This window comes from Hippopotamus amphibius, chromosome 11 (genome assembly GCF_030028045.1).
Source record: "Hippopotamus amphibius kiboko isolate mHipAmp2 chromosome 11, mHipAmp2.hap2, whole genome shotgun sequence".
NCBI lineage: Eukaryota > Metazoa > Chordata > Mammalia > Artiodactyla > Hippopotamidae > Hippopotamus > Hippopotamus amphibius.
The window spans coordinates 20895423-20921802 of NC_080196.1; the positions used below are offsets into that span (position 1 = coordinate 20895423).

At 39.7% G+C, this 26380-nt stretch overlaps 1 long non-coding RNA gene and 6 other non-coding genes across 7 annotated transcripts; 4 read left to right on the top strand and 3 right to left on the bottom strand.

Annotated features, from left to right (window-relative positions):
* Positions 1–4271: 4271 nt before the first annotated feature.
* Positions 4272–4344, bottom strand: TRNAV-UAC (transfer RNA valine (anticodon UAC)). The gene has a single exon. It is a non-coding gene; the product is annotated as a tRNA-Val (tRNA).
* A 4233-nt stretch (positions 4345–8577) lies between these two features.
* Positions 8578–8651, top strand: TRNAT-AGU (transfer RNA threonine (anticodon AGU)). The gene has a single exon. It is a non-coding gene; the product is annotated as a tRNA-Thr (tRNA).
* Positions 8652–9058: 407 nt separating this feature from the next.
* On the bottom strand, positions 9059–12061 carry LOC130831749 (uncharacterized). The gene is made up of 3 exons (XR_009048100.1): positions 11670–12061; positions 11391–11444; positions 9059–11159 (listed from the first exon to the last, which is right to left on the bottom strand). It is a non-coding gene; the product is annotated as an uncharacterized LOC130831749 (long non-coding RNA).
* Positions 11570–11643, bottom strand: TRNAI-AAU (transfer RNA isoleucine (anticodon AAU)). The gene has a single exon. It is a non-coding gene; the product is annotated as a tRNA-Ile (tRNA).
* Positions 12062–15035: 2974 nt separating the features above from the next.
* On the top strand, positions 15036–15108 carry TRNAV-CAC (transfer RNA valine (anticodon CAC)). Its single transcript has one exon. It is a non-coding gene; the product is annotated as a tRNA-Val (tRNA).
* A 4201-nt stretch (positions 15109–19309) lies between these two features.
* Positions 19310–19391, top strand: TRNAS-CGA (transfer RNA serine (anticodon CGA)). The gene has a single exon. It is a non-coding gene; the product is annotated as a tRNA-Ser (tRNA).
* Positions 19392–20856: 1465 nt separating this feature from the next.
* Positions 20857–20929, top strand: TRNAR-ACG (transfer RNA arginine (anticodon ACG)). Its single transcript has one exon. It is a non-coding gene; the product is annotated as a tRNA-Arg (tRNA).
* Positions 20930–26380: the final 5451 nt, after the last annotated feature.

The following is a 26380-nucleotide window of genomic DNA, read 5'->3' on the forward strand; positions in this document are numbered from 1 at the left end:
GGGTCCTAAATCTGGCACAGAGTTTGCTTGTAGTGCCAGGTGAGTGATGGGATAAAGAAGACCTACACTTGGTGATTTGCCCAAAAAGTAGAGAGTTTGCTTGGCATGTACCACGTGATACTTAGTGCCAATACATTTCTATTAGACATAGTCTCTCTGGTTCACAATTATATTGTGTAGCTTTGAGTGACATCACTAGCAAATCTGATATAAGGTGAACAGAGGAATTATGAGATTAAAAGTTTGCATTTTCCAGGTGTCCTTTTATGATTGCTTTAATATTGGCTTGGGAGCATCCTACACAACCTGCCAATCGCATTTGCAAAGAGAGAAGTGTCCTCCTCTTTCTGTGGCACTCATGGTCCTTTTTTTTTTTTTTTAATTTCTCTGTGCCTCATCATCCTCATCTCTCAGTGGAAGTTAATGAGAGTTTCTACACTTTCTACAACTGCTCTAAAGGTTCAAGGACATAATATGCATGGGGCACTAGCTCAGTGAGGTACAAACCAAAAACACGATAAGATAAGCTATTGTTTTTATTGATAAATACATACATACATACATACTTAGGATTGCTCTCTGTGCCTTTGTAGTGGTAATGCTGTAAACACTGCTGTTGAACTCAGCATCTATTTAAATTGACTACAGTCCTCAGATAATTTGATGGTGATAAGCTCATTCCAACCATGGCAGCAAGAGTTCTGTCTGTCCTCAGAATTAAGGTTCACGTCAAGATTTCAGCCAGGCTATTTTTTAGGCCCATGACTGCCAAAATGTTTGCCATAGTGTTACCAAGGCTGTCTCCCCAGAATCATACCCCTGCCCCCTCCCTCGAATAGAAACCAATCACTTTTCTAAGTTTCAGAAGGAAGCTGCAAAGAGAAAAAAGTACAAGAACTCGTTAGAACCAACTAGAGGCAAGATGGCAGAAGAGTTGACTTCCCATAGACATTGAGCCACGTTATACATTTATTAGAATACATTAGCATGCTAAATGACACACCCACCAGCACCCTGACAGTTGAAAATTACCATGACAACGATGGGAAAAGCTCATACAAGGACTGAAAAGGAGGATTTCAGTTCTGGGTCCAAACCAATACTGATACCGAGCACGGCCCTGTGGGGCTCCTGGGCACAAAGCCTCTCTGTGTCCCCTATGTCTTTGATTATAGGAAACAGCCCTCATTCAGCCTCCGTGAGCTTCCCTGCGTTCCAATGCGCAGATTCAAGCTGTTGTTAATTAGTGAAGGGAGGGGCTGCAGAGACCTGGGAGAAACAGGCAAGAGCGGGCTTGGGGCAGGTCCTGTTTCCCCAGCAACAATACACAGAACAATATCTTTGGGCTATTTTGCAGAAGTTGAAACCCCCTCCAGGTATAAGAAGTTAATGATTAATGGTGGTACGCTGCCCACAAGCATGTAGACCCCAGAGCAGTTGGACTTGAAGGTTGATGATGCTGACTCCTTCTTACCTCACCACCCACCCGTCAGAAGAATGCCAGACTCTGACTGCCTTGATCCTTATCTCTTACCCCTGACCAGGAGCCCTGACTGTAAGACCTCTCCCTATTCCCCAGAGAGGGGGGTACAGTTCTTGAGGCGCTAGCCACTGTGTTCCCCCTTTGCCTGGCAAAGTAATAAAGCTCTTCCTTTCTACTCCTCCAAAGCTCTGTCTCCGTATTTCTATGCGGCATCGGTGGACAGAGGCCAGGTTTTTCTCGACAACAATATCACTGTTCTCTGATAAGTAAAGAATAGTCCTCCCACTCTTTTCAATTCTCTCCCTTTTACCTCGACTCTTCTATATATATGTTTGGTGTTTCACTATTTGCCTTGGTCTATATACGTACATATTAATCACTATCCTTAAAATACATTCTGACATTAGAAGAGAAAGCACCAGTACCATCCTTTTCTTCTCTTTTAAAATAATTTAGCTTGGAAGCTCTCTAGTTCTTCCAAGTGTTAGCATCTGTTGGTATTTTGATTGAAATCTCACTATATATATAATTTTACATTTTAGCTAATGTTAAAGAAATTTTGTATTTTTATTTTATAGAGCTTTTGTTCTCATTAATATGGTGTATCACTGCATTTACCTAGGTAGTTTTTTATATCTTTCCATAATATTTTACAACTCTCCCTGTGAAAGTACTGTACATAATTTGTCAAATTCTTAGGTAAAATTTTTAAAACGTTATTTTCTATGCATTTCTGAATTAAAATTATGAAGTTATCTAGCAAATGTTCTAAACTCATTTATTGATTTTAAACATGTATTGACTCTCCAGTTTCCTCTGTAGATATCATAGTATCTGCAACTAATGATTACTTAGTTCTTCCTTTTCATTCCTTATACATATTTCCTCATTTTAAACTAGCCTAACAAACTATTATTACTCCTCCCACATGGAATAAGTAATCTTATTTTTATTCACACAATTTTCAATAGGTCTTATTATTTCAACCCCAAATCCATCCACCAGTTATTTAAATCTCTTTTCAGGGTGTTTATCCACATCCAGTTTTTGCTCAACCTCATCTCCTTGAAGAACTCTTCCCCAGACATTTCTAAACCCTTAGAATCTGGTCTCGCTCCGCTTAACGCTCTATATGTATGATATTCCTGTCACCCTGGACTATCCCTTCACTTACCTCCTATGCTGCACTTGCATCTCATACTTTCCATATCCCAAGTCTTCCTACCTCCTAACCCACACTTTCACTTTGGTAGAACACATCCTCCCACGGATTCCAAGAAAGGAAGTATGCAAGGTAAATTTTATGAGGCAATGTATATTTGAAAATGTCTCTCTTTTACACTCATACCTGATGGACACCTGGGTTTCATGTTGGATTCTACGGTGGATTTCCTTTTCCTTCAGATTCAAAACCATTGCTGTATTGTCATCTAGCTTCCGGTGCCAATTTTGAAAAGTCAGCTATTCTGTTCACTGATCCTTTCTGTGACTTTTTAAAAATCCTTTTTATTGACTACTCAGTGATCCCTGCCTATCGACATTGTGTGTGTGTATGTGTGTTGTGATATGTACCTAATACTTTGAGGTTTATCATCCTTGCATTTTCCCTATTCTTTATATCAGGAAGTAATATTACTTAGGTATTGCACATCCTAGAGTTTTCCTCTAATAAACTGATTTTTTTTCTCTGTATCACTAATTGTTTTTGCTTGCTATTCCAAGATATTATCACACTTTATGATCTATTTATTAAAATTTTCATTTCTGATAATATATTTTTATTTTACAAAAGCCTTTTTCCTTGTGTAAATACACTTATCTTTATTTCAGTATTCAATGTTGTCTCCCATCTCTCTGAGTATATTAATATTGGTTTATTATCAGCATTGTTCTGCCAATGTAGCCTTTGTCCATAAGTTGCTTTTTGTTTCTGTTTTTGTTACATTTCTTTAATACAGTCTTCAGTTATATAACGATTGTGACTTTTCTATTCACGGTTAAGAGCAGGCTATGCGAAGTTTATTGGAAGCTCTGACCCTTTGAATGATGCTTGCTTATTTTGAGTGGAAGTGGGGTCGAAGAGGGTTGCGAAGAGTCACTGTGTGAGGTCAAGATTTTCATAGATGTCTCTTGTCTTCGGTCTGGAACCTCAGCCATCAAACCCGTCCAATGCCTCTCAGGACAGAGATCTCTGTTTTATCCTTTTCGGAGCATAAAGCTGGAGTCTTCTTCCTGAGACTTCCAGGCAAGAGCTAGAAGAGCTTGAAGAGTTCTAGAAGAGAGAACCTGAGTCCCCTGAAAGAATGAGAAATGTCGAAGGGGTCAGCCTGTGTTTAGACCTGCCCACACATTTCTTTGGCACTGTTCTCAATCGGAGGCCCAGGCTACACGCCTTTGACCTAAAATCTGATCCTTGCCCCTCCGTCCAGTTTTACAATTTTAGAAATTCCTGCGGATTAGGTTCTCTCACTTTTGGGGTGAGAAAATGTTTATTGCCCCCAGTGATCAGGTCTCATTGAAATCTATTTCTCCTTGACTTTTATGATGACTAGAGATAACAGAAATAACAAGACTAATTTTTTGGTGACAACCTGATGCTCCACACTGCCGCAAAGAACTAAGCGGAGTATGAAAGCGGATCTCCCAAAGAAAAGTCAGAGGAGAATCTGAAATTCTGTTTCATAAATAGCTCTCGGAAGCCTAATTTACAAAAACAAAAACGAAAACGAAAACCCCACTCTGTTTGCCTTGGAGTGAAGGAAGAAAAAAAGAAACAGTTGTCACAAGCTGGTTCCACTGGGGATCGAACCCAGGACCTTCTGCGTGTAAAGCAGACGTACTAACCACTACACTATGGAACCGCTAGTTAACAGAACTTAAGTCCCCAAATACAAAAGGTTCTGGAAAAATACATCAGAAAATACAGTTATTGGACAGATAGCTTTGAACACAGGAAATCTTGGACCCTAATTACATTTCTAGGGCATCTCACTCACGCACAAGCTTGAAAGATGTCCTCAAGTCGCATCATCTGTGAACACACGATTCTTGATTTGCGCCCCTTTGAACACTTCTAAACTAATCTCTATCCATTCACTTAGAGACTATTTATGTTGAGCCTACGTGCCAAGCACTTGCGGAAGTGCTGCAGATCTAGAGCAGTGCAAGTTAAAACCCCTGTGTGTACCCACCTTTCGCTGTAGTTCTTAGCAAATAACCGGTGCTGAATAAACGTATCTTTATTTCAAGGAAATTATAAACGAAGCTAGCAGCACTCTCATGACCTCCCTTTTTTTGCAACTGGGTTAGAGCTGGCCGATTGAGGACTGCTCACTAAGTTAAACTTAGGATATTTGTATGTTAATTAAGATGGGAGGCAAATAAAGTTTTCAATGGTAGGGGTTCAGAGCATGCCACACCAAAATATGCCTCTCTGGTATGTTGATTATTTTAAGCTAAAGACACTTGAAAAACAGCAGATGCAAGAAGAGCACTCTTACCTTCCTTTTTCTTCCAATAGCAGGACACAGAATACCCATATGCCCTCTCTGAACCAGGAGGAAGGAAGCATTCTTATCACCAGAGACTGGGGAGTCCAAGCAGAGAGAAATCTGTACAAAAAACCCTCCTTAAACTAACCCTTATCTTCCTAGTCACTTTTCCACTAGTGACTAATTTTCCACTTTTCCACTTTGCCCTAGTCCAAAACCTTTCACCTTGGCATATTTTCACAGCGTTTGTCCAACCTAGTACCTAAGCCTTGGGCTCTCATTGCTTCTTTGAGTCTTCATTTTTCTTGTGAGGGCCCCCATGTACATGTAAAACTTAGTAAAATTTGTATGTCTTTCTCCTATTAATTTGTTTTATGCTAGTTTAATTCTTAAGCCAAGCCAGAAACCTTGAGTAGAGGAGAAATTTTACCTCCCCTACACAATCTCTCTCTCTCTCCCCTCCCTCCTTCCTTGTGATATACGATATATTGGTCTAACACATCTCCTTCAAACTCTGGGCCCTGATTTCCAGAGCCTTTTTGAAGAGTTAGGAGCCTTTTGGAAGTCCAGTCACTGGTAAGGGCCACCAGACTGAGGAGGTTGCTTGCAAGTCACATAATCCCAGTTGTTCAAGGTCTTCTCAGTTTTCATTTCTCTTTAAAATCAATTAACAGTAGACTTAAGAACTGATGGGCTTGGGGTGGTTATACCAAACTGATGGTGGGCAAGGGCCATAGTGGAAAGACTCAACCATGTACCTATTAAACACTGCCTACTTGAATTTTTTTTCTAGGCTCTGGAGGTAAGGTGTAGGATTACAGGAGAGTGAAAAATAACCAAATAGCCTGAGCACAAAACAGAAACTCATAAGTTTTCTGGAACAAATAAGAGGGGTTTCCAGTTCTTATTGAAAAGAACAAATTAGAAAATAAGCTCATGAGCCAGAAGCAAGGATTGAACCCAAACAGATATGCAATTTATAAACTTTAAGTTCAAAACCTTCCCACTCACCAATTGCAGCAACATAGGATTCTTGTTCTCATAACTTTTCTTATAAGAAACCAAAAAGTATTTGTTTACAGTTTGGGGAGTCTAGGATTGACCTCATAGGCCCATGAAACATTGGCCCAAGCTTACAAGAATATAAACAAAAAACAAATCTTTGGAAGGTTCTTTGATGGGAAATTCATAAAATATAGTTCAAACAATTATTTTCATAAAATTTACTCTTTACATGCTATGACTTGTGCTGGGTTGTTACTCTCTCTGACCTTGCAGACATATATTGTAACAGGAAAAGCACATAATTTTACTAAATACATAATTTCATGAAAATGTGAGGAGGCTAAGTAAAGGAAGTGTAGGATGCTACATGACCACCAACACATCCTGGAGACGCTTCCTAAACCAAAACTTTGGGCACTAGAAGATACAACCCCAACAGACTATTATTAAAAAAACCAGTACACTTCTCTAGATATTTAGAGAGATAATGCCTCAAATATAAAAAAGAAAGTCTATGCTTTTTAAAAGAGAGAATAGTTTTTAACCTAGTAGCGGAGAAAGACCCTTTAAGCATAACTGCAAAAGTACAAACCATTAGGGGAAAAAAGATTAATCCATAACAAAATCAAGGATCTGCCATTAAGTTCCATCAAAGTCAACAGACAGGTAACATAACAGTAGACAATACTGTAAGGTCCAAAATTCACAATAGACATAACTACAACATACAATGTACCCCAAGTATATCAACATGAAATATACACCAACCTCAACCTCTATAGGAATATGGGTAAATGATAAGAAAAGTATCAGTGTACATAAGATGCAATACAAATGACTAACAAACATGTAGACAGATGCTCAAAATATTTAGAAAACATAAATACAGATTATAAAGGAAAAAATGATGAGATTTATCACTCTTCAGGTATTAGATTACAAAGTAGAAAGCTGAATAATGTTAAGCCAGGGCAGGGATAAAGAGATATGTCATGCTGGTCCAAGTGTAGACTGACAAAAATAAACTGGGATTAATTAGTATACATATATATACTAATCAATGTGTGTATACACACACACACACACACACACTTGCACAAGTACGTACAAGGGGATGGATGAGGAAGTGGTGTTATATGGAGTAGGAGGACAGTGCAGGCAACCTGTGAGTCTATCACTGGGACAGAAGATAAGAACTACAATGCCGGTTATGCGATTTGACATATCAATTAGAAGCAATGATTAAGTGTACACAGAGCAACTTTGATAGATCTTAAAGTCATAATTTTTTAAAGCACAAGAATATATATCATTTCTATAAATTTATAATATATAGTGCACAAAACAAAAATGCCAGTTTTGCAAAATCATATATATGATCAAAATGATACACAATAAACAAATTAGAAAAGCTGTTTATGTAAAGAGAGGAATGGCAGCAGCACATAGGGACAAAAGGAATGAATGAGTCTTGTTGTAAGAAAGGGCAAGTAGATTAGGACAGGCTAGACTGGCAGGGAAGGGCTGGGGGGTTGCCCAGAGGAAATCGGGTATTGTAGATCTGTCACAGGATCTCCTAAGTGATTTCTCTTTTCTCCAGGGTCTTGCATTTTATGGGTGCTCAGTGAAAGCATAAGCCCTCGTCCTTTCCCATAAAGTACAAGGCACAAGGCGGTTGTTTAAACATTTCAGACGATGGTCTCATCTATTCTTCCCCCATGCTAAACTGTATTCGGCCAACATGCCTCAACCTCTTCTTCAAACACCAATCTGACCTGGAAACAGAAGAGAGGTCACGTGACTCTGCTAAGACAGGCCCTGCATCTTGCCCAAGTTAGAGGTTCCCACGACCTCCTGCGAGAGTAATTTACCACATTGTGCCCTAATTTTCTCTTTAATTCTCTGCATCCTCCACTCATTTTTACAATCTATGAAGACAGGAGTCGAGTCAGTTTTAACTCAACGGTGCAATGAGCAGAATCTCCTGTGTATCAGTGTGTCCTTATCTTTGCTTGCTTTCTTGTGCCAGATTAGATAACATAGAAGGAAGCATGACAGTCTTGTGCAGCGAATTAGCCCAGAAAGTAGCACCGTGGGTTCTGTAACCTGGCGGTAGCGGAATTGGTGCTTACATCTCTCGTTGTTTGGGGCTTTGGAGGGGGAAATTTTTAAAACTTGCTTTATTTACCTGCTTCTAGAATACAAATCCTCTAGATGAAGAAGTTTTGTTTTCTTTGTTCGCTGTTCTATCTCAAGTGCCTAGAAAATTACCTGAAATACAGAAGAAGCCACATTTGTGGACAAAATGAATTAACGGAGAAATTTTTTAAATGTGTTGCAATATCCAATATTTCCTCTAGAGGGCGAAAGTCACCATGAAATAGAAATTTCACTCCAATTTAAAATAATTTTTAAAACATCACACTAAAGAATGTATTTTTATTTTTTAATGTTGAAGTTTCTGCTTTAGTATAGAAATATAGTTCAGAAATTCAGATGCGTTCTCTTTGTCACAAAATCAAGTACGTTTCTTGCACAATGCTACATTTCACAGAAAATGTTACAAATATGATATAACTGAATCCCAGTTTAAAAGGGGGCCCTGTGGCTTAGCTGGTCAAAGCGCCTGTCTAGTAAACAGGAGATCCTGGGTTCGAATCCCAGCGGGGCCTTCCTTTCAGTTTTTGTATTTCAACAGTGTAGTTGCCAATTTCAACAGTGTAGTTGCCACTAAACATGTTGGAGATGCATTGAGCAATTTATATTACTGGTAAAGCCTGTATTGAATTGTTATTCCAATTGTGGAGTCTTTTCCCAGATAATACCATCACAATATGAAGAGTTGTGATGAAGGAAAAAGTGAATAGATTTCCTGTAATTGATAGAAAGTGATGGATTTGCTAATGATTGGTATATGAATTGAACACAAATTATCTTCCAGTGCCTGATTTCAAATTGTTTCTTGGAAGTTCAGTCTCAGCTCTCTTAACTTGTGACATCCAACATATTCAGCTAAATGATGGAGTTTGGTTATCAGTGTCAGGCAAAGAATTAATAAGTCACAATATTTGGTTTGGAATCAGACATTTTTATTTTTGAGAACAAGTAAGACAGCAATGTCAATTTTAGACTCTCATCATTTTGGTTTTGTACAGCCTGAAGAACCGTATTTGTTTGTGCATCAGTAGAACCTACTGAGGGCAAGAGGGAAAACGGGAGCTCAATGACATTTTGAGAAAATAAATCACAAGTAGATTATCACTTTTTTGAATCTTAAGTGACATTGTATTTTACACCTAAAGTGTACACTATGTAGAACTGGCCTACAGAGTGGGCTTTTCCCTTTTATCTAAAGAAATTTCAAAGATTATGATTGGAGTTCCACAAGAGTCATTGTCTTTTCACTTTAGTAGAAATAGTCCTGCATTATGCCTGAAATCCTGTTTATACTTCATGGAAACCTGGTTTCATTTTCCTCAGTTTCTCTAGAGTAGTTCTTCCCCATCTATTTCCCAAGGAATGTGAGCAAAAAAGGTAGTCATAAAGGGTAGCAGATTATGCCACCGAAAAATGCCACTTTGGCATAAGGATTATTGTGAGCTGAAGATAAATGAGAAGAAGCAGATACAAGAAAAGCTCATTGCCCTTTCCCTATCTGCCTATAAAGCAGGACACACAAAGGACATAATACATTTACAAAGGTGCTCCCCCTCCACTCTTTACCAGGAAGGGCAGAGCAGAGATTAATCCCCAGAGACAACTTTAGATCCTATCAGCCTGGAATCTAAATAACAAATTTTACTAACTAGGCTTTTTGAAGTGAAAGATCTGATGAGAGTTTATAACAAGACTAATGCCACTAACAAGGAATTCTGGAACAAGAATGACAAGGAATAACAGAGCCATTCCAAAATGAATTTTAGACAAAAATCTCTAAAGACATAACAATCAACTGCATTTTCAAAGAAGACAGAAAACTGTGCATCTAATTATAAATGTGAACGAACATAATCTTCACAGAGAAAAAAATCTTGATACATAACATATAATAATTCTGAGACACAATATGCCATGAATATCCAAACCATGTAATAAGAATATATAACAATATATCAACAATATCAAGCAGAGAGATTCAGTAAGTCTGGAGTAGGTCCTACACACTTATATAATAATAAAGCTTCACAGGTAAGCAATGTAAACCCTCAGTTGAAAGCCAGTTGCCTAGAAGATGTTAGATTCAAAGTGCAACCAAATTAACATTTAGAAAAATAACTGACATTATGACTCACTAAATTCTGCTGCTGTTGTCTAGTATCAGGCAAAACAACATCAGGACTCTGACAAATAGAAACAGGTTATGAACAGTGGGCACTGATAAATCTCTAGGAATTTCCCATTCCTTGAAGGCTATCAGCTAGCAGTCATTCTTGGTTTCTAGTGAATGTCCACGTTCCTTGGCCAGTGGCCCCATTCATCTTCAGAGTTAGCAATGACCTGTCAAGTACTTCTTGTACTTAAAATCTGTAAGTATATTATTTAATATGCCATGGAGTAGTGGATACTCTTTATTACTTAAAAAAAAATTTTTTAGCACTGGATTTGAGCCAGTCACAATACTTGACAGGAAGGATGCAGCACTGACCAAAGCAGAGGAAGGCCTTGCCTTCCTAGATTTATTGAGCACCCACTATGTCCCTGGCTTGAGGCATTACTTATGTCATTATTTTAAAGATATCGTATATGTCATTTTCAAAGTAACCCCATAATTTTAAACAAGAGAAAGAGTAAAAATATGCTGGGAGTCTGAGGGACAGTGCAAGGGTCGAGGAGAGAAACACGAGGAGGCTCGTGGTGGGCACACGCAGACCCAGGGGCCAGACGTTCAAGAAAAGGACAGACCGGGAGAGTGAGGCGCTTAGACTGAGAGCGGCCCCAGGGACTCTGGCCCTCTTATCCCGCACTGCGCACCCCGTTTTCATTTTGAATTCAAATCTTAAATCCAACGCTTTTATGATAAACGTTCAAAAAAATTTACACGAGTTGTAAATGGCTTGGGAAGTGGCAGCACCAAGGTAACGGTCAAATATAACCCAAAGGCTGATCGTTGCTCCATTTTACCGCAGAGCACTCGCGGATGCTGGTCTGAGGCTACGCCACAAGTCTGAGATATTCCCACACTGAAAAAAAGAAAACCGAAATACCACCAGGCATGTACCTCATATCAGTGACCTTAACACCTTAAAAACAATACCCTAATCAACTGAGCAACTTACCATGAAGAGGAATGATGTTTTTACATTTCATAAGTATAAACTATATCAAAATACTATTGCCTGAAGTTTTTTCCAGTGATGCAAGACATTCTCTAATTCTCCCTGTTTCCTCTTCCCTAAAAACAGCCACCTTACCTCATTCAATTTTCTTTGAAAGCTCTCCATCCTGACTCTGGTACGTTGTTTCTTCTAAAGAAACAAAAGTCACAATTAAATCATTCAGTGGTGGTGTTATTAGGAGTATCTGTACTTGGATGCAAAGCAGCAATTTATCCACTGGTCTATAGATAGGAGGTGGAAAAGGCGACAACTACTGGCCCGTACGGGGGTCGAACCCGCGACCTTGGCGTTATTAGCACCACGCTCTAACCAACTGAGCTAACCGGCCACCCTGGAACAAAGCTCTTTACTTACATATTTTAGAGTCATATCCAATTAAAGTCGGCGGTCTTTTTCCTTCCCAAAACCTTAAAATTTTTTTCTTTTTTCTATCAGAAAGGAAAAGACAAATCTGCACAGATGAACCGTTCTTCTCCCCAGGAAAACACAGTCTTTTTCAAACCGACCGAGAAAGACCCAGACCATACGGAAGCAACTACTTCCTTGCAACTATTCCCAGAAGGCCTTGGGAAACGTGAAGCTGCGGCAAGCCTGAGATGGCGGCGAGCGGATCACGGAGCAGAACACAGAGCCCCAGCAGTGCCGGGCTCGGTGGACTCGGCTTCCGCGCGCGGGATGCGGATTTTCTGCTCCTGAAGGCCATACCGGGCGGGTCACCTCTTCCCAAAGGCCGTTAGCCACTTGGCATCAGGGTGGTTCCGTGGTCGCCTTTAAACTAAATCTGTAAACTGTTCATCCCGAGCCGAATAAGATGGGGAACTGACGCTGCAGTGCCGGCCATAGGACACTTGGTGGCGCCCGAGTGCAGGGCTGAGATCTGAGGCATAAAGACTGTGAAGACCGCCCTTCTGAACCTCTGACCCCTCCCCATTCCCCCAAAACCTCCAAATCAATGACAGAGGAAGTCGAGACCAAGGGAGTCAGGACCTTAATCCGGACCAGGGAAAAACACCGGAATCTGAGGGGAGCAGGGGAACTAAAGCCAAAGGCAGGCAACTCAAAGGAAGGAGTTGGGAAACCTTTGCCCTTGTGAGCCTGGCCTGATCCACCTGCAAGAAGTGCAGCAAATTTCTGCTTGCTTTCTTTTCTCTGTTGGACCTTACAACCCTCTCTTTTTTTTTCTACTTTTTTGCATCTGAAGTTAATTGACTCGTATATATATGTATAATATCGAGTAAGATTTGAAACACTAAAGAGAGCTATTTTAATGAGGCAAGTTAACTTCATTTACTTGTTCTACGTTATGCAATTTATAAATCTTGTTTTTAATTGTTTAAAAAGCTGTAAGATGGTATTTCTTATATTTAGTACATTTCTTTAACTTTGTGTCAGTATCCATCATACGAACTAGTAGTTGTCTTCATTTTCTTTATCCTCTAGTAAAAATTTGGTGGAAGGTGAGTGGAAAAAACAATTTTTAATTTACTTGTATGTATTTATTTTTATTAAAAAAAAATTTACTACAGTACTTGATCTGTAGTCTTTTCTCCTCCCTTTGTGCTTTACTGCCACTCTCCCGGATTTCCAAACCCTAAGAAAGCTCTCTCTGCTTAACAGCCAGAATGTTAGCTGTTTGGGTGACTGGACATTCTCTTTGCTCTCCTGTCTTCCCCAGGCTATTTTTGGCTGGGAGATCTCTCTCTGTTCAGTACGCCTTGGAGAGATTTCTCTCAGCTGTCCAGTCCTGGCTGTTGGAAGCTAAAATACAAAGTGCCTTGTATTGGTTGCTCTTTGTTTTCCTGCCTGCTCCCCAGCTTCAGAAGGCTTTGCACTTCAAATTGTCTCAGTGGGTATTTCCACTTTCTGGCCTTTTCCCTCACCCCCTTTTGACTTACTCTCCCCTAAAAGAGACAACCGGAACTGGTTTTGACTACTTGGAATTCTGTTTGGGTCAAGCAAGCCCACAGGCAAAACTTAAACATTTCTTAGTTTCTTCTGGTTTCTCCTAATCTGGTCTTCATGGGTTTTTCCCCCTATGCCCTTCTGCCCATCTTCCAGGGATAAGGACAGCCAGGGGCTTCTTTTCTCCTATGAGGGCCTCTTTCTAGAATTTAGTTTACTTTGATTCTTTTGTATCCTCAACTCCTGATGGGTTCAGAAAATCTACTCCTCTTAACATTATGCGTTTGCTTCAGTTAGTAGGTTGAGAGGGACACACTCTTGTAACTTCCGACAATTTAACCACAAGTGGAACTCAGTGCTTTATATTTTTTAAATATTTCCAGATTTATTTGCCAAAACTGCTTTTGTCATTCCTTGAAACTATTTCCTTTAAAATATATAGTAACAGACTAGCCTCTCTCAATAAGGAAATTAACCATAACCTAATGTTGCCAGGTGCTTTGCATATTGTTTCAGGTAATCCTTATGTCACATGTCATTTACTCAACTGATATTTTAAAATAGTCAGTTTTGTGCTTATATTGAAGATAGAAAAGGTGAGACGTAATATTCACATGACACCATGAAAACTTCAAGAAGTAAAATGGCTGACCACCTGCAGATGTGTTGCCAGATTTTACTTAGACTTCTGGATGAGACTGCTGGGCACTTGCAGGACAAAAGAATGTCACATGGAATTTGGATACATTTCAGAAAGTTATCTCTAATATTGCTCTCTGGTTTGACAAATATTTATTGAGAATCTAGTCTTCACTACCAACATAATGGTCCCAAAGCCACTCTTGGTCCCTCCCTCACCCTCCCAGAGTTTACAATCCAATACCACCATGACTTCTGATTAGTTGTCTAACAGTGGAGATGGTCTTCTTCACATAGGCAGTATCTTCATTTTACCTTAGGGAAGATCTTTTTCAGTCTTTTGTGTCTGATACTGGTGTATTTTCTACACAAATGATCAGGACAGATTAGCAACATTATCCAGTGAAAGCACTTATACTATGTGCCGTGGAAAACTTCCATATGTAGGTACATAACATCCATGTCTTAGCGCATCTGCTTACACAGAATATCCTGTTTGGAATCCTTATCTTTTGTTTTTTGTAATTTTGGGGAATCAAATCACCAGCAATGTTGAAGACAACATGATAAAACAGATATTTTTAGAAGTTAAATGATGGAGAAAATTTGAACCTTGTCCGCTAGGAAACGAGGATTCTGAGGTCAGGAGCTGACAGTGGGGTATTTTGTATAGAACGAGGTGGAAGGATTCGTTCATATAAAAGACTGCATGAAAAAAGGCCTCCCAGCGAGGCCTCAAAAGAGTACTTTAAATTTTGCCTTGGAAACTGTAGACTGAAGAATTTAACACTAGTAAGTTATCTGGAGAACAGTGGAGTCTGAATGAAAGCATCAGAGCTTTAAAAAACAAGCAAGAACAACAACAACAAAAAAAAACAAACATCCACACACACAAAAAAACAAAACAAAAAACGACAAAAACTTATATCCTTAATTCACCCCCCAAAAAAAAAATCCCCAGGATGCTGCCTTAGCTTTCCAAGCCTGAAAATTATTCAAGAATTGGTATTATGAAAGGTTTTTGTTCTGTTCTGCTTTGTTTTTCATAAATAGAGGAAAGGGGAGAGAAATGCGCCGCAACAATGAACATTTCCTCAACAGGCAGGAAGTCAACAGATCTGGGCTCTGCAGGCAAAGTCTACTCAGTTATGTAACCGCTGGAAAAAAAGCTCTTCAGCCGTTTCCGTAGTGTAGTGGTTATCACGTTCGCCTCACACGCGAAAGGTCCCCGGTTCGAAACCGGGCGGAAACAGGTGGTTTTTGTTTCTTGCTTTCTTTTTTCCTGAAAGGTTACGTACTTCTACTGGATTTCAGAGATTTCAACTGATTTAAAAATAATAAAACCCACGAATCTTCGCACTTGCTCTTTGTTTGAAAGAAGAAAGTGTCCTGAGAGTCCCGCGCTGATGCATGGTTTCGGTTGTTCACACGGGGCAGTTTTCCCCCTTGTCTCTTCTCTCCTCTGCTAGGTTCCCACAGGGCCTGTGAGAGGGTCCCTGGGAAAATATCAGAGGACCGAGCTGAGCCGGCGCCTCGGAAATGGTAGCTCTCTTCCGAATTTGGATTTCTAAGAAAAGAGTCTTTACCAGGAACCGACCCCGACGGCACCTTTATTTTGGACCTGACCTGTGGCAGAAGTCTCCCACGCTCAAGGCAATTTTGAATGAAGAGAAACCCGGTTTCCCTTGAGAAAGACCACTGACACATTGCCAAAAATGTATACTGTTACTCTTCCTCCTGGCCTTTCCTGAAGGGACTGCACCAGCGTACCAAAGCGATTGTGCATTAGGGAAAAGGAAATAGACTTTTCAGGAATGACTAGACAATGGCTCTGAACCGGCCTTAATTGCTAGAGATAAAAAAACACCACTGCTGTCCACCAGGCAAAGAAGGTACTCATGAAGGTCAGACAACCAATGAAGTTTTGCCTCCGGTCCATTTCACTGTGGGCATAAGTGGGTCCCTGAACCCACCCTGTGGTTACTTTACGAGTTCCAGACAGAATTTCGATATGATTTCCATGACAGATGGAGTGAAGGCTATTATGGCATAAAAGGCCAGTTAGAAGCCACCAGAAATTCCTCTGTGAAAATAATTAAACCAAATGCAATACTGATATTCCTGGATGGATTTCAGAGATTAGTGCCAACATCAAGAACTTGAAAGATACAGGGACAGAGATTCACCAAATTTCTATTCAACTCATTTACTCAACTGTAGAAGATAAATGGGTTGTGGAAAATGACAGTTATTGTAAATCTATTCAAGTGATTATTTCAATTGCATCTGCTATTCCAGATGTCCCTTTATTGATGGAGAAAATTAAAACATGCCCTGGCACCTGGTATGCAGCTACGGATATGGTTAGTGCTATTTTCTCTATACTCAATCAGAAAGACCATCAGAGGCAGTGAGCCTTCAGCTGGCTGAGCCAATAGGCCCCCTTACCTACCCTACCTCAGGGGTATATTAGCTCTTCAATCATATGTTATAAATTAGTCTACAGAGCTCTTCACCACCTTACCATATGTTCTAAAGTTGAAAGCTGATTATTGTTGTTTTATATGTTGACAGTTTAGGCAAATGTATACTGTGCAACTGATCACAAGTGAATGAGTCTACCTTTCCAGAACTGGCTCAGTCTTGCGCACCTCATTTGTGTCTTTACCCCGGTTTTAGTCCACATGGGCTGCTGTAACAAAAATACCAGTGTGGCTTAAAGGACAAACGTTTATTTCCCACAGGCTAGTGTTGATTCTCAGTCTGGTGAAACTTTTCTTCCTGGCTCCCTGTCTCACAGACAGCAGTCTTCTCACTGTGTCCTCAGATGAAGGAACGAGTGAAAGAGCTCTCAGCCATCTCTTTTATGAGGACCTAATTCCACTCATGATTCCATCCTCATGATCTAAAGCCCCCGCCTCCAGTTACAATCTCACTGGGGATTAAGTTTCAAGATATCAATTTGGGGGAGGGGGGCAGTTTCAGGCTACAGCAATCCCCAAAACATCCGTTTCCTCTTCTGACTTCAACTATGTTTAGTCAACGATAAATTGATATTGACCTTCCGTGTGGGGAGGCCAGTGGCCAGTGGGTGATGTTGAAACCAATTATTAAAACATTTTGAAAGGAAATTATCCTGAACTGATCCTTCACATCCAGAAGTGCGGCGCCACCGGTCCTGACTGTCAGTTGAGTCTCAGAGTCTTCATAGCCATCAAAGGAATCATTTTCTAAGATTTCTTTTTATCTTCCACTTCTTCCTGAAATTGAGAAAGGAAGTTGACTGAGAAAGATGCTTGGACAAATTTTAAAATCAAAGATGCTTTAAAGAAAACACCAGTCCACAAGCATAAATCCAGGAGGAAAGGGAAAGAACGTTTCCTGGGGGAATGCTGATGTGTAGAAAAATGTGGTGGGCTCACAGTGGCACAGAGAGTCTGAGAAACCATTTGGAACTGAAAAGAATCTCTGACAAAAGTTAAACTCCCAAGGTGGACACAGGGAGGACGGGATGAACAGTGACTGCTTTTGGTTGGTGTTATTTTAAACTGCCTTCTTTTCCTGCACCCCCCTCCCCCCACCTTGGGGACTCCTGAATTCCTTAACAGAGTAGAAGTACTAGGAAGAAAATCAAGATCTAGCTGAGAAAAAAATGCAAACATTTCAAAAGAGCTTTTTAATTTGTGAGTGGATTTCACAGTCTTCTCCCCAAGCAATCTGTTGGAAGTGCTGTGAAACCACCAGAACTGTGAGCTGGTTCAACGGCAAAACTGGGGACAGGAAACTGGAGATTTATAAAGTCACTTCACTCAGTCCTCTGCCCTGAGAGAGGATTTCGTGGAAACAACACCTGGGAACTGTCCGCTGTAAAGAGAACTACACTCTACCCAAGACAGAAAATAAAAAGAGAGGTATGCTCCTTTCTCTACAAAAACAAAGCCACAAAATAAACACACAAAAAACAACTTTTAAAGTTGTATTCCTAGACCCAAAGGAGGAAGTTAAAGCTATTTAAATTCTGAGAATTTGGACAAAATAGTCCACTGAGATTACACTGTGGAGAGAGAATTTCTTCCACTTCCCTCAGAACATCCTAGAGCAAATCAAGGGCCTTGAAGTCAGAGTGTAAAGATGATGAGTCTGACCTACTGAGCTGGTCCTGGTTGCTCACAAATGGAAGATCCAATTCAGTGTCTGAAGAACATTCCAGAACCATCTGATCTTGGATCAGGTGATTCTCCTAGAGACTCCCAGGTCTTCTATGCCCTGTGTATCCAGGGCTAGCTAGGCTTGGACAGCATTCTGGAACCTTCTTGCCTTTTTTGCCTCAAGCTTCCTGAGTGGCTTCAAATCTCATGTGTGCAATTAGCTCCTTCTGAGGCTCCAGGCGAGGCCTCCTTCAGAGCACTAGCTATTGCTGAGTTCCAGAAAGGAAGCTCTATTCACCATTCCAGAGGAGAATCCTGGTAAGAAAATTTTTTCTGCCCCACTTCCTCATTTATGGTGTTTTCTTGAGCTTTTATTTGATTTTTATAATAGGTAACATCTAAAGTCTCAAGTGACATGCGGTCACTTTTTCCTTCCTGCTTCCAAAGATTTCCACCTCCCTCATCTCCAGCCGCTCAACTGGGAACTGTTTTTTGAGTTTACTGATTATCCTTGAGAGTTGTTTTTTGTTTTGTTTTGTTTGTTTGTTTTTGTAAGATGCGTGTACAATCTAAAGCAAACATATCTCCAATAGTAGCATTCTTTAGAGATTGCTCTGGATCTTGCTTTTATTTTATAATATATGTATGTACATAGGGATCTTTATCATTTGTTTTAAATATGCATAGCTTTCCACTGTGTAGTTATGCCATAATTTATCCAATTAAATAATTGACTAATTAGGTTTCTCCTCAATCTTACTATTACAGTCAATGCTGCAGAGACTGTTACACAGTATAATTTCTCATGTGCTCAAGTCTATCTTTTACATTTGTGGAGATGCTATATCAAAGAGTATATGCCTTTGAAATATTGGTAGATCCTGCCAAGTTGTCCTCCTAGCAGCAAGGCATAGTGTATTTGTCTGTGGAGAGCACAAATGAGTAGGATCACAGGCACACTTAACACAACTCTTACTTCATTCCATGACAAGTATAAAGCAAAAACAGGCAATCGATGAAGACTGTAGAAAATTTTAGAAAATCAAGGATTCTTGTGATGTTGGAATATTGCCTTCTCTGAAAGAGGTGAGACTTGGCAGCCCGGAGCCTGGCAGGATGGGGACAAGTTGGATGAGGCTGAAGTGAGAGATCTAGTGAAAGGGCTTGGGGAGTGATCTGCTTTTGCATCCTGCTTAAAGTAAACACGCCAAATAAGCAAGGATGGCCAGAACTGGTAAGCAAGATTATAAATCAGGGATGTATATGGGTGTGTTTTTTAAAGCCTAAAAAGAGCTTGGCAGGCAAGCTGTGATGGCCGAGTGGTTAAGGCGTTGGACTCGAAATCCAATGGGGTCTCCCCGCGCAGGTTCAAATCCTGCTCACAGCGTTGCTTTCTGCTTCACTGCTCAAATCACAAAGCAGCTGTCGCAATGGTGCTTCTCAGCTCTCTATCTTATTCTGTAAATAAACAAACTGAGAAGTAAAGGAGGTAGCTTTCCGTCCGGAATACACGCTCAGTCTTTTATCTCTTCTATCCTCCTCCAAACTGGGCGAGCACCTGTGAATCCCTCCTTCAGCCCAACCTCCTTCAGCTCAACTTCCTTCAGCTCAGCTATGTGCAGCTTCCCCGAAGTACGCGGGGGGAAAACTGCTTGTTTTGTGCCGATTCTGTTAAATCTAAAAGTAGCAGCAGGCCCCAATGGCAAAGAGAAACAAGAAATTTTGTTTTTAAAAATCTGTAGTAAAATTCCCCTCTCTGGTAACAGAAATGCAGGTAGCTTCCTTAAAGAGTTCTCTGGTATTTAAAAACTATCAAACCAAAAACAGGCTAGTGAGAAGCATAAACAGGACAGGATAATAAATATCCATTTGTGTGTGTGTGTGTGTGTGTGTGTGTGTGTGTGTGTGTGCGCGCGCTCTTTAAAATATTGTACTTTAGAAATGAGAAAACCGAGGCAAAGAGAAGATACACAGCTTGGGCCAAGGCAATAAATCTAACGAGAGAACAGTATGGATAAAGGCTGTGGGGACCGTGGCTGCACTCGGACCCAAACTATTGTACCTCTCGCTCAAAGGACTGCCCTCAATTATAAACACTTTTGTACTTCCACGTGCCTATTTCGCCTACACTGAGCCCTTAATACAGCTAGCCAATGTATGTAATGATGACCGGGGTTCTTTAATTTTATCATTATATTGACTCTGAACTTCTAAGTTCCTATGTGAATTTGGTTCTGAAAGTGTTTACATTTATTGAATTATTACCTCCTAATTTCGCCTAATTTGGGAGGGTGGGTCTTTCGGAAGTCTTTTGCTGCATAGAGCCTGAAATTATTTCCTCTGTGAACAGTTTCGGCTTTTTGGAGAGTGGTATTGAAAACGTGTGATTCATACCTCAACAATGTGTCTTATTCCACTTTCTCTTTCACTATATCAAAATTGAAAATTAAATGGGTCACTAAAAGTTGACCTATACACAGCATCAGTATCTAAGTGCCAAAGAAAAATGAAATGACGTGATGAATGGACAGGTGAACCGACTGCAGAAATTAATGAAGCGTTCACAAGTAGAAACAATGCAAACAAGCACACACGTAAATTGGGGAGGGGGGAGGAAATGCTAACCACAGTCCTTCTATCACATACATTATGCTCCAAGGCAGAAGATTCTTTGCTAATTATAAATATTTAAAGTGAATATAGCTTATGCAGATTGACCCCAAGATAATCAATCCGTTTTACTAGAATCCACAAGTCTTTCTCGTCCAACTAATTTCCGCCTGTATCATGAGTCAACCGTTTTCTCAATGATTCTAGTGAGCAAAGAATAAAAGAGAAACGTATGTGAAGGGGGGCCAGTGGCGCAATGGATAACGCGTCTGACTACGGATCAGAAGATTCTAGGTTCGACTCCTGGCTGGCTCGACTTCCCCTTACGTTTTGGGAACAAATACGTTTTTGTGTACATTTTTCAAATTGATAACACAAACAAATTCTTAAAGTCCTTTGAAGGTAAATCCTCTGATCTGGTTCTGCAGCTTGCATGGTACCCGCCACGCAGTGCAATTTTGGTTGTCCGTTAAGTCTGAATGGATGCTTAAATAATCTCTTCTGAAGTGTCCTTTTTATCTCGTTTCTTTTAATGATACTGAGAAGGGGAGTTGACGGAAAGGTCTTTGGAAAAACACTTTTAAAAAATTAAATAGGGACTATTATTTGACCATAAAAAGAAATGAATATCTGATACATGCTACAGCAAAAATGAAACTTGAACACTTCGTGCTAAATGAAAGAAGCCAGACACAAAAAGCCATATGTTGTATGATTCAATGTATATGAAATGTCCAGAATAGGCAAATTCACAGAGACATTAGTAGTTGCCAAGAGCAGGAGAAAGGGTACAGAGTTGGTTTGCGGGTGATGGAAATGTTTTGAAACTCAATAATGAGAATGGTTGCACAACTTTGGGAGTATACTCAAAAACACTGCATTGTACACTTTTATGTGACTCTTACAGTATGTCGGAAGTATATCTTAGTTTTTAAAAATCAAAGAAGTGTCAAAGAAAAGAAACAAAATCTGACCAATATTTTCTTCATTAATTTTTCCCCCATTGGGCAGAGTTCTTACTCTTCCAGCTCCTCTCCCTGAATACTTTCTGTCTCTGAGCATCGGTCCTAGAGGAAAAAGAAGGGACGTCAACTGGAGAAACTAAATCAGGAAAGACGCTCCTGTGGACAAATGAAATCATAGCGTCCCCCTTAGGCCCTCAATTCAGCGATCTTGGCAGAGATCTGCCCTGTCACCCGAGAAAGCTATTCAGACTTTTATGTCCCAGCCCAGCTCCGATTTCAACGAGAAGAGCTCGGCAGCCTCACCGCCAAAGACAGAGTAAGAAACTGTTCCGAGTTGTAAGGGATCCTAGACAAAAGTTAAACAGACAAAAACAGGGCGAGGGTATCAGAGGAGACGAGGAAAGTGGCAGTTTGGGGGTGGTGTCTCTTTCGACAACTGGATCTCCTTTTTAGGTGTTTCTGGGCGCGACTTCAGACATTTGGGGCAGAGTGGAGGAGCCTGGGAAGGAAATCAAGGTGAAGCTGGGGAAGGAACGAAAACATGCGAAGGAGACTTTCATTTGTTGACATTCATGTATTTATCTTATAAAAGTTGATTACTCCGGACAACGTGCTTTGTGAGGGGTGCTGGCAATTGAAAGAATGAACCTGCCACGCCTCTAGACCTCGTTTGATACATGATCTGTTGGGCTGTTGCCGAATCAAAAAGGGGGCAGAGTGGGGAGGGAAGACAGGTCCAAAGGATTGGAACTTCCTGATATAAATGCTTCTCAAATCTTCACGCTGAGGAGAATCGCTACGAAGGCGTATGAAGCCCAAATTTCTAGGCTTCACCGCCCCCCGCCCCCCACCCCCGCCAAAAGATTCTATATTGGTTCTAGGATGCAGCCCATGACATTTTAGCAAGGTGATGCTTATGCTGCTATTCTGCAGACCATACTTTAAGTAGGACTAGACTAGTGCATTGCATTTTATTACCTACTTTTTCCAGCTGAGATCAACAGGGAAATTCCATGGCAGAAGGAAAAAAATAGACCGTCTATATGGAGATACTCACAACTTTAGTATTATGCCAGTAGGCTTCAACCAACCAAGGTAACTGACTTTTCTACTCTCAAGATTTTTGGTTTGCTTTTCTCTGTTATAAACGTTTAAGTTTCATTGAATACTTTTTTTTTTTTTTTTTTTTTGGTGGTAGTGCTGGCAGTGGTGGAGGGTTGTTTTAGAAAGATGTCTGTTTCAACCTCCCTCTCAAACAAAAAGACCTTTGATATAATAATCAAATCACTCTTGAACTTCAAGGAGATAACTTAGGCTTTTCCAAAAATCTGCCTGTTGGGAACCCTCCACCCCCCAAAAAAATCTGCAGAGATTATACTGTGAAGTGAGTATTTTTTCCTTTCCCCCAGAGTGTTGTAGAGGTGCCCTGTCCAAAACAATAGCCATTAACACGTTTCTAACATTTAGTTTTAAAAAAAGTACGTCATTAATTTTTTATTGATTGCATGTTGAAATGATAATATTTAGAGTTGAAGCATTAAAATTAATTCCACTTTATTTCCACTTCTTAAAATATGACCACTAGAAAAATTAAACACGTATTATGTGATATTACTTGTTAACTCTCACATCTTCTTGTGGTTATTGATGTAGTGACAACAGTAAATTATGATCCATTTGCCAGGGATGTGGTTCTTTCAAGCAGACTCCATGGCAGTGTAGTATTCTAAAGAATTTCTGTTAGTTTTTTGTTTCAAAAAATATACATATTCTTCTTCAAAGGCAATTCCTAGTATGTGAAAATAAAAACTTTCTCACACTATATTTCTTTACCTGTTTTTCTTTTTCTATTCAAGAGGGTTCTGTGGGTTGGCTGGTTAAAGAGTATGTTTAGTAAACTAAAGGTCCTAGATTGCAATTTGATGGGGCTGTCTCTATAGGCTTTATAATTTTGAAAACTGTTAGCTCTCATTTTCTTGAACATAGTTTGGGGAATTTACCCTTGATCAAACTTGTGTTTTTCAATTCCTATATGATGTGGAAAACTAAGAGCTTGGTGTTTACTTTATAGATGTGGTTTCTGAAGGTGGCAGGCACTGGAAGTTTTAAAAGGAGAAAGATAAAGACTGGATGGGCTATGTAAAAAACTGCACAAAAAATCATTCCACACATGGCATTACTGAAGCACCATAAATAATTTGGACACCAAACGATTCAGAATTTTCATCAGATGACAATGCCCCTCTCATATGCAATGAGATTATCAGTGATTTGCTTTGCAATCATTGGATATTTTGTCTTTAATCTATGACTTTACCATTTGAAAGTTTGCAATGAAAGCTACAGCAGTTACTGGAAACCACTGTTTTTTATTTTGTATGATACGCACAACCAGTCTTAATTCTTTTTTGCATCCTGGAATATTTATCACATATGATATGTTCAATAAATATTTGTGAATGGATCAATGAATACCCAGTTTATTTTGCCAACTATTGTGGAAGTCAGTAAAATGGATGCTGGAGATACTGACAGCTGCAGGAGCTCCAGGAACTCTTTCCTCCTACTGTGTTTTTCCTGCACCTGCTACTGACAATATTTCAGCGCCAGCTGGCACAAGAAAATAAATATCTTCAAGGCCCAGATCCCTTTTCAAAAAGCAGTCTAAAAGGGTGAATTTGGGGCTGAGAAGTGTGTTAGAAAAAAACCTGTTTTTTCTCTTGTGTGTCTCCTTCGCTACTCACAAAGAACACTTTACTTCTGACACTTCTGGCCACCAAATACATGGGAGTTTTCCCCCCACCAAGCAATTCTGCAACACTAGCTGAGTGTCCTACAGTTTAACTCAATTCTAACGCTATTTATCTGGCTATAGCATCAGATCCCACAGGTTACGGGCTTAGTCCCTCGAAACTGCTCCCATTTCAGATGCCAATGGAAAGTAGAAGGTCCCCAGTTACCCCGACACATAAATAGATGACACACTTCAGTAGATTGTTGGAAAATAAAAGTCAAATAAATATGCTAAATTTAAACACACCCGCGCACACACACAGTAAGAGACATAGAATGCCTCTGATAGACTAACTAGCAGTCTCTATAGAGCTGAGAAAAGAGGTGATAAACTTGAAGGTAGGCCTAGAAACTACCCAAGCTGAAATACCAAGAAAAAAAATGATTTGAAAAAAGAGCACCGAAGAGTTATTGATTAATATATTTGTAATCGAATTAATATATTGGTAATCAGAATCCCAGAAGGTGAAGAGAGATAAGAGCAGAAAAAATATTTGAAGAGTTAATGGCCAATTACTTTTCCAATATAATGAAATATAGGTTTCCCTTGCTTTTTAAAAGTTCACTTTGCTGCCACTTCATTTTTAGGAAAGGCCTACATTAGTACCTGTTTTGTTAAGGGAAAGAAATTCAAAGAGGATTTTTGCTTTTATGAAGGAGAAAAGTGAAAATAGTGTTCAGCGATTTTTTTGCAGGGAGCCATTATAGAGGCAGCGCACAGCAGGAGCAGCTAGGGTGGGGCCGCCAAGCTCACCCCCAAACTCCAGGAAATATACTCTGATCTCAGCATCAAGCTGCTATGGCTTTGAACTGTGACTGAGTATCTGTGCTTTATCTTTATTTATCTTGTGCATCCGTGTGCAAGAAGTATCCTGAGGTAATTGTTTCTTCACTTCATGCCAATTCAGCTTGTGGAAGGTTTTATAGGAATGCTCTACTTTTCCATAGCAGAGGACACCTGTACATCAGGCCTCAGTTCCAAGGTTAGAGAATTCCAAGCTATCTATCATCTACCTATCTATCATCTATTTATCTATCATTTAAAACAGCAGACCTCTCATCTGAAATTAGATATGCCAGAAGATAACGGAATGACATTCTAAAGTGATGAGAGGCTAAAAAAAAAAATTTTTTTTTTTTAAATCTGTTAACCCAGAATTCTCTACCAAGGAAAAACTATTTTCCAAAAGTGAAGAAGGAATAAAGTTCTTTCCAGACAAACGTAACTGAAGAGTGCATTACTATCAGGCCTGCAAAATAGGAAATGTTTTAAGATGGTCTTCAGGAAGAGGAAATACAAAGGAATGAATATCCACAGAAATGGATACAATAGAGGTACATATAAGGAATAGTTTTTCCCAATTTTAATCACTCTAAAAATGATTGACTGCATTAAGCAAAAGTAGTAGTGATGTATGGTACAGGTATAGCATACATGAAAGCAAAATCTATGACCACAGTAACACACAATATAGGGGGGAGTATATTATTGCAAACTTCTTACACACACTGCACCGGCAGCAGCATGATATTATTTGAAGGTAGACTCTGATTAATTGTAGCTGTAACCCTAGGGAAACCACTCATGATTTTTTTTAAGACCTACAAATGATAAGGCAACACTGGAGATATAATTAAATCATGTAGAATGTTCATATATTTCAGAGACTGGAAGAAAGAAATAAAAGAAAGGAACAAAAGGAGCACATAGAAAACAACTGATAGTGGATCTTCATACAAATTTGTCAATATTTACATTGTATCTAATTTATCTACACCCACCAATTGTAATAGACCAAAAGGAACACATAGAAAACAACTGATAGTGGATCTTCAAACAAATTTGTCAATATTTACATTATATCTAATTTATCTACACCCACCAATTATAATAGACCCTGTCAGATTGGATGAAAGGAGTTCAGACGGAGCCAACTGTATGTTGGACTGGTTTCCAACTTTGCGTGAGGAATTTCATTTTCAGGTAAGATAGCTGCTAAAACTCATA